Source organism: Parus major, chromosome 4A (genome assembly GCF_001522545.3).
Source record: "Parus major isolate Abel chromosome 4A, Parus_major1.1, whole genome shotgun sequence".
In the NCBI taxonomy this organism is placed as follows: domain Eukaryota; kingdom Metazoa; phylum Chordata; class Aves; order Passeriformes; family Paridae; genus Parus; species Parus major.
The window spans coordinates 18,689,474-18,697,689 of NC_031772.1; positions in this window are offsets into that span (position 1 = coordinate 18,689,474).

Sequence of the window (8,216 nt, forward strand, 5' to 3'; positions counted from 1 at the left end):
GCCGTGTCCCCGCCCCGCTCCGGCCACAAGAACAATCGGAGGAAGCGCGGCCCGGGCCGTCCCTCGCACCCCCGAGCCGCGGGAGGGGCTCTCGGGGGGCTCTGGCCCCCGAAAGGTGCCCGGCCGCTCCAGCCCCCGGAGCTGGCACCAGATCGTCACCGAGCTCCCTTCCGCAGTGACAAGAGGACACCTCGCCTCGGGCACACCCCCAACAGCGGCTCTCCCATCGCCACTGAGCAGCCCACACGGCAGGAATTAACTTCACCTCGATTTTACCCAGGTTTCTGATTCCCGAATGCAGTCGCTATCACAGGCTGTTAGCATCTTTCCAGCCTCTCTTGTTCCCTGTCTCTGGGAGGAAGACTCCCCTTTTTTCCCCTGCTGGGAGAGGGATTTTTACACAGCCACGAACCCACCTAGGCAAACCCAGCTCGTTTGGGTCTAGGAAGGTGCTTCAAGTCACTCCTGCAAAGCAGAAACACCGGGACAAAGGGCCCTGAGCGCTCCCAGCCCGCTCCCCACTAAACCATGGAGTCAGGAAGGCTGGAAAAGCCCTCCCAGACCATCCATTGCAAAGATTCCCCAGCACTGCCAAGGCCACCACTGCACCACGTCCCCAGGTGTCACATCCACACATTTTTGAACACTGAAAGCTTCAAATGACAAGGCAGAGTTTTCCCATCCTGAGCACGCATCCCCCTCTCCATAAATCCCTGCAAATCCAAGCCTGCTCTCCATCCATGTTCCCACACAGATAGAGAGGAGATCACACAAATAAAAGAATTGCTTTGAAGAAAAGAAAATTAAAAATATTACAGAGAAATGAAATAATTATTTGGACAAGGCTTAGTGGACTTAATTGCTGCTTTTCCATCGGGTGTAATTGGTGTTTTAAGTTGTGTTAACAGTGTTTCCTGTGGAGAGGCAGGTGTGTGCCACAGAATGAGGCTGTTATTAATAGGATAACCACAATTAAGTGTAATTGGGACCATCATATCAATCACTCCTTGGAGCAGCACAGAGTTTTCCACCTGCTTTTCCCATGGTTTCAATGATGCATCAAACACAAAGAAAAGACTTGAAATTCACCAGTGGCAGCGAGAAACTCCTTAACTTTCTGTGCCATTGGCCCATTGATGGGGAATTAATCTGAGAGGCAGAATTCCATCCCATTTCCTCCCAGGACCCAAATCTGATGGGACAGCCTGGTGGGGAGGGCAGTTTGAGGCTGAGGTACCTCCCGAGGAGAGCTCAGCCCTGCTGGTGCCACATTGGGGTCACATCCAGCCCCTTCCCCATCCCAGAAACACCTGGCAGCACTGGGAGCACCCCCAGAGCTGCTGTCCTGGGGACCAGGCACCTGGGAAATGGGGGCTCTGCTCCAGGTAGTTAATATATAAAAATATAATTATATATTTATATAATATATATATATACAGTTTAATATTCCCACTTGGAACATTAAGCTGTGTCATCTCCTCTTCGGGGGGAAGCAGCTAAAAGCTCCCTTTTCCAAGAGAGGTGAGAATCTGAGGGGGTCACACAGCTGTGTAAGTTGGGCTTGGAGAAAACCTTCAGATGCATTTAAAAAAAAAAGAAAATAAAGAAAAATCACAATAAACACAAAATCCAGGGGCAGCAACACTGATGTACCCAAAGGGATGAGGGTAACAGCTCACAAACCCTTTTTTCCCCCTAGACCCCAGCTTTGATGATGTATCAACCCTGAAATTTTCAGCACAATCCAACAGAGAGGGTCACAGCCCTTGGGGTGACCCCCCCAGCCACCATCCCTTCCTTCCTCTCCTCTCCCCCAGCAGATGCTTTGCTTCCAGCGCCATCCAAGGACATAACCCCCCCCAGGGCCATCCAAACAGACTCCTGAAATATCTCTGAAGTGTGAAAAACACGAGTGATAAGGAATTAGCAGCCTCTTGGAAACCCAAACAACGCTTCTGCGGTGATGGAGGAGTCAGAAAATGTGATTAAATATGATTAAGGGATGCCCACCCTTCCCTGCTGGGGTGTCCATGAAGAGCTCAGCCCCACAGAGCTGCAGCTGCCTTGCCCAGGAGAGCTGGGGTTTCTGCAGGGGTTCACATTTACAGCTGGGTCAGGTCAGGAATGGGTTGCAGAACACCCAGGTTGATAAAAATGGGTAATGAGCTTCTCCTGGTAGGTGGCAGGGGGGGACCCACGGTGTGACCCCATCCCACAACCTGCAGGCCCTGCCACTCTCAGCCCTCTCCTTATGTGATGTGTGCACTGAAATCCATGAAAACACAAGGTCACAGGCTCCTAAATCCTCATTTTCACTTCAGACCCCGTGACCAGGTGCTACAGGCTCCTTTCCCTGCCCAGAAGGGTTCAGCACTTCCAGGCTCCCCATTTATTCCTTAAATTTACCTTTAATTAGGTCCCAGCAGTTTCTTGTCTCCTTTCATTTTCTATTATATTTACTTCAAATAGTTCCAGCTGAAACTGGGCCCAGCACCCTCCCACCACAGCTGGGCATCAAACCAGCTCTCCCAGGTGGGCACAGCTGAGTTTTACCTGGCTGGCAGCTGGTGCCATGCTCTGATCCAGGCAGGGAATGCCAGGAGCTCCCTCCAGCCCCCACCACGCCACAGGTGTGGAGAGAAACACCCCCCACCCCACCTAAAATCACCTAAAATCACCTAAAATCAGGCAATGTCCCACCTGGCTGTTTTTCTGGTGCTCCCTCTGGACAAACTCCTGGAACTGGGCAGGGGAGCCTTGAATTGGGGTGCTCGTGGTGTGTGGACTCAAAGGAGGCAGGCAGGGGTGGCTCAGCCCCACACTCACTTCCAGAGCCTCCAATTAATTCATTAAGCGGCCCTGGGGCTGGCTGATTGATTTTTGCTCTGTTTAATGTTTGATTGGTAGATTATGGGGCAGAGAAAAGCTCTGCTCATCACCAAACCACGCTCGTTAGTGCCCCAGTAGTGAGGGCTCCTTGTGCTCCTGTCCCCTGCAGCCACCCAGCCTCAGTTCAGGGGTGACTCCTGTCCTTCCCCTGGGCTTTGCTCATTCCTTCCCTGCAAGGGGAGATTTTTAGGGAGGGGAAAGAGCCTGGAGAACATTCCTGGACCAGCAGGAGCTCTCTCAGCATCACCCACACTGCCAGAGCCCAGCAGGGGAAAAGCACAGCAGGGAACAAACCCGGGGAGGGAAACCTGGAGGAAATGATGAGCCCCCAAGGTGAGAGCTGAGTGTGGGGCACATCCCTGGAGCTGCCCTGCTTCCAGGAGATCCTTCCTGCTGCAATTCCTGCCTGCTTTTCCATAACTCAGCAGAGTTTGTGGGATGTGTTTCTTGGTGTCCTCATTCCTCTGGCCTGGCTTTGCAGGACTCGAGTGCTGCTCCATCTCTGGGTGTTTCTTCCTGTGGTGCACCCACTGCAGGGGTCTCCTTCCATCCCCGAGCGTGTCCTCGACTCCAGCTCCGTCCTTTGGCCCTGGAACACCCAGGAATGCGCTGAGGAGGATCTTGTCTTAACAAGAAACCAACTGGCAGAGGAGCAAACAAACAACATCAAAAGTTAGCACAGCCCCGAATCCGCCCCACACTGAGGAGAGCCTGGGCTCTGCCCCCGACAGGCTCTGGGATTTGAGGGAGAAGCTGCTCTGTGCCAGGTGAAGCCTTGAGGTGTGCTTGGGGTCAGAGCTGGGGCTACTGGACAGCATCTTCATCCCCCTGGGACAGCATCATCACCCTCATCCCCCTGGGACAGCATCATCACCCTCATCCCCCTGGGACAGCATTATCCTCCTCATCCCCCTGGGACAGCATCCTCCTCATCCCCTCGGGACAGCATTATCCTCCTCATCCCCTCGGGACAGCATCCTCCTCCCTGGGACAGCATCATCCTCCTCATCCCTCTGGGACAGCATCATCCTCCTCATCCCTGGGACAGCATCATCCTCCTCATCCCCGGGACAGCATCATCATCCTCATCCCCTCGGGACAGCATCATCATCCTCATCCCCTCGAGACAGCATCCTCCTCCCTGGGACAGCATCATCCTCCTCATCCCCGGGACAGCATCCTCCTCCTCCTCCCCTCGGGGCAGCGCCATGACCCGGGACAGCATCCTCCTGGAGAAGGGCAGGAACAGCGGAGCTGGGAAGGGGCCGAGGGGGTTCGGCCGGGGGCGGAGCAGGGCCCAGCCCGTCCCGGGACTGCAGGAAGGGATTTGCCGGTGTGGGAAGGGCGGCGGGGCTGAGTCACCGAGCAGCGGCCCCGCCAGCCCGGCCTCCTTCTCCAGCCTCCACATCCCGCACGGGACTGCCCCAAATCCACAAGGAAAGGCGCCTTTTTCCCCCTTCACCCCAAGGAACTCCCTGTGTCTGAGCAGCTCCAACACACCTGAGCAGTCCTTTCCCCTCTTGTATCCCCAGAATTCCCGTTCTTCAACACTTCCCAACCCGAGCTCTCTCAGAAGCTCCACGGGAGCGCCAGGGAGCAACCGGCCAGCCCCGAGCAGCAATGGGAAAACAAGGAAACATTTCCATGTATTAACTTCATTTCCTGCGTTTCCTCTGGCCTGGAGCCTCACGGGGGGTTATTAATAATATCACCGGGAGCTGTGGCTGTGGCTCCGGGATCCCTCAGTGCCCGGGAGGGGATGATCCTGCTGGATCCACTCCCTGAACCCACAGTGAAACTCTCCTCTGGGAGATCCCTCGCTGACCCACATCTCCTGCCAACACCTCTCAGGAAAACAGCAGCGAGGGCAGATCAGAAACACCCAAATTCTCCCTGTTTCCCCAGCCTGGCGTTCTGGGATCGCGTTTTTACCATCGAACCTCCCGCAATCCCATCAATTTCTCTCTGGGGAGGAGGAAGCTGTGCTCTCCCCTCTTTGTGAATCAAACCCTGCCGGGACCCAGCAGGGCAGAAGGAGCAGAGAGGGGACATCAAAGTGACACGAGGGGACCCAAAGCCTCGTGTGTCCCCCCCTCGGTGTCCATCCTTTGCTGTCCTCTCTGAGGACGCGTTTCTGCAGGGACACCCTCCAGGCACAGGGGATGGAGTTTGGGGGAGCATCCCCTGAGCCGGGCCGGGGTCTGAGCTCGGAGAGCCCGAGCAGGAGCCCCCAGGGCTCCCCCCAGCCCTGCTGGGCTGCCAAACCATTAACCCAGCTCGGCAGCTCTGCCCCAACCAGTCCCAGCTCGCTGGAGATGGGCACGGGCTCCAAAGGCAGGAGCCGGAGCAGCTCCGGGCGGATTTCTGCAGCCTGACTCACACTCAGCCTCTGGAACAGCGCCGGGACCGGGCAGAGCCCCCGGGACACCCCGGGACACCCCGGGACACCCCGGGACACCCCAGTGGGATGGTGGCAAAGAGCCCTTTCATCTCCAGATCCCCCAGAAATATCCCCAAGGATCCATCTCCTCCTCAGCTGCAGTGCTGCAGCTCCAGCAGGGAAAAGGGGGGAGAACGGAGGGTCCCAGTACCCTGCTGGTTTTAAACACGAAATAATTCAATTTATCCAGCCTGCTCTGAAACCATGGAAAGGATTTTCACCTACTGCTGCCCTGGAGATGCTGCTGGAGGTAAAACCCACAATGCAGAAAAGCCCTAATTTCAAATAAAAGCTTTCAGAGCAGCAGGGAATCTCCCACCCACCTTGGAAAGCATCCTCAGCTGCCAAATACCCTCTGCAAACCCCGTACCTCGTGTCTGGGGAGGTTCCTGCCTTGCAGCTTCCAGCCCTGAGCAAACTTTCAAACACCACGGTGGCACCACTCCCAGGCAGACCTTGGAAAGGTTTCCTGGAGTCCTGGCAGCTCCTCCTGGAATGGGAAGATGGAGCCACAATCCCCAGGAAAGCCTTGTGGAGGAAGGGAACTGCTGAGCTGCTCCAGCAGCTCCCTCATCCAGCATCCCTATTTCCATGGATCCAGTGGAGTTTGTCCATCCCATCCCAAGGGTTGGAGCTGTGGTGACTGGCACAACCTGAGACACAAATAACACTGGATTCACAATTCCCTGCTCTGGTGTCATGTCCATAAATCAGCCAGGTCCCAAAATCCCTGCTCACAGCCTCTGTTCCGTGGCCACTGCAGCTCTCCTGCTCCACAGAGACCCAGATCCCAGCTTTTCTCCCAGAGAATTGTAGGGCAGTTTTTGTTTAAATTAATTTAAATTAATTGTAGGGCAGTTTTTGTTTAATGGAGAAGCAGAGCTGAGCTCCCCCTGGATGAACCAACACCTCTGCCTGATCTCGTTCCAGGTCTCATTGCATCCCCTTCCCCCGGGTGTCTCAGGAGCCTCAAAACTCCCAAAACAAGGAGCTGAGGGTGCTGTGTGAAAGCAGAAAACATTCCCAGGGTAACCAGGGGTACGAGGGGATTCAAGGAGAGGAAAATGGGCGGTGCATGGAGCCAGTAAAACACCCAGGGCACTGCTCCCAAACCCATCCTTGCTCCAGCCAGGGAAGGGCCCTGCAGAGCTGCACTTTGCTCCAGCCTTCAGAAACACCTGAGCTGATGCTGCTTTGGGTCAAAACTGGGGGATTTTTCTCCAGTGGAGCTCAGCAAAGTTCAACAACCCAGAGCAACCTGAGCATCCCCAGAGGAGCCTCGGAGCTGGGGCAGGTGGGAGAAGCTGTGCCATCCTCCCCGAGGCACCTGGGCAGGGAACAGCAGCAAAACCAACACCCCCCAGGGCAGGAGACACATCTGGGCTGTGCAGGAGGAGCAGCAAGGCCCAGCTTTGCTCCAGGCACTCAAACATTGGCACTTGCCAGCTCCAAGTGTCACCTTGATGAAAATCTACAGGCACATGCCAGGGAGTTTTGTTTTAGACTGGCTCTTGGGGGTGTTCTGGAAGAAACAACAACAAAAAGCAGCACTCCTCCTTCCCTGGGCCTGGCTCACTTCCAGATCTTCCTTTTTCCCTCTGCTTTCACACCAAGAGGCACTTTATTATCATAAACAAATAGTTTATCCAAAAAGGAGATGGGAGATAACAGCACATCCATGTGCACACGGAATAACTTCCCTGGCTTGCACAAAAGCACAGGGAAAGCTGCAGCAGAGTGTGGGGGGAGGAATGAGATCAAACAGCTCAGATCAAACACAAGAAACCTCTGGATCAAAGCTACAGCAGCCTCACACATCACCATCCCATGGCAGTGACCGGGAGCAGGAGGAGGAGGATGGGATGGGATGGGATCCATGGGATGGGCTGGGATGGGATCCATGGGATGGGATGGGATCCATGGGATGGGATGAACAAGCTCCACTGGATCCATGGAAATAGGGAAGGAACGGAAGCAGCTGCCCCAGGGGTGACAGGTGACACAAAGGTCACCAGGCCACGCCAGAGGTGTTTCCCTGCAGCCTCTGGGCACAGGAGCCTGAGGACCCCGAGAGTGCCACCAACCCCTGGTGTTCTGTCCTGACAGTGCCACCAACCCCTGGTGTTCTGTCCTGACAGTGCCACCAACCCCTGGTGTTCCGTCCTGACAGTGCCACCAACCCCTGGTGTTCCGTCCTGACAGTGCCACCAAGCCCTGGTGTTCCCTCCTGACAGTGCCACCAAGCCCTGGTGTTCCGTCCTGACAGTGCCACCAAGCCCTGGTGTTCTGTCCTGACAGTGCCACCAAGCCCTGGTGTTCCCTCCTGGATGTGTGGGAACTGCCATGGGAATTCTGCCCAATCTCCCCTGGTTTTGTGGTTGGAAACTCCGGCTCTCCCCAGCCCTGAGCCCTTGGCATGGACACCCAGGTGGGATTGGGCCCGGTGGGGTTGAGCCCAGGGGGATTTGGCCCAGCAGGGAGACAGGCACAGCTCCCAGAGGGGCTGGAGAAGCTCCCAGCACAGCTCCAGGAGGAGGAGCAGGTTCCAAAGCCCCTCTGTGGAACAGAGAAAAATATAAAATCAGAGTCAAACTTCTGAAAAGTGACTGCAGGAGAAATCCCCCAGGGAGCAGAGGGAAGCAGGGAAAGGGCAGTGGGAAATCGCTGCCCACCTCTGGGAGATGCCAGCTCATGTCTGGGAATGCTTCCCAAAGCGTGGGGAAGAGGAGGGAGCCTTCCTCAGGCAGCTCCTGGCGCAGGAACAGAGCCAGGCTCTGGGAAGGGTTTGGGTTATCCCGGCACCCTGCCCTTGTGACATCCCTGCTCCAGCCTGGCCTGGCCCCAGGACACCCCTCAGGGGCCTCTGGGGACACTGGGGGCAGCAGGG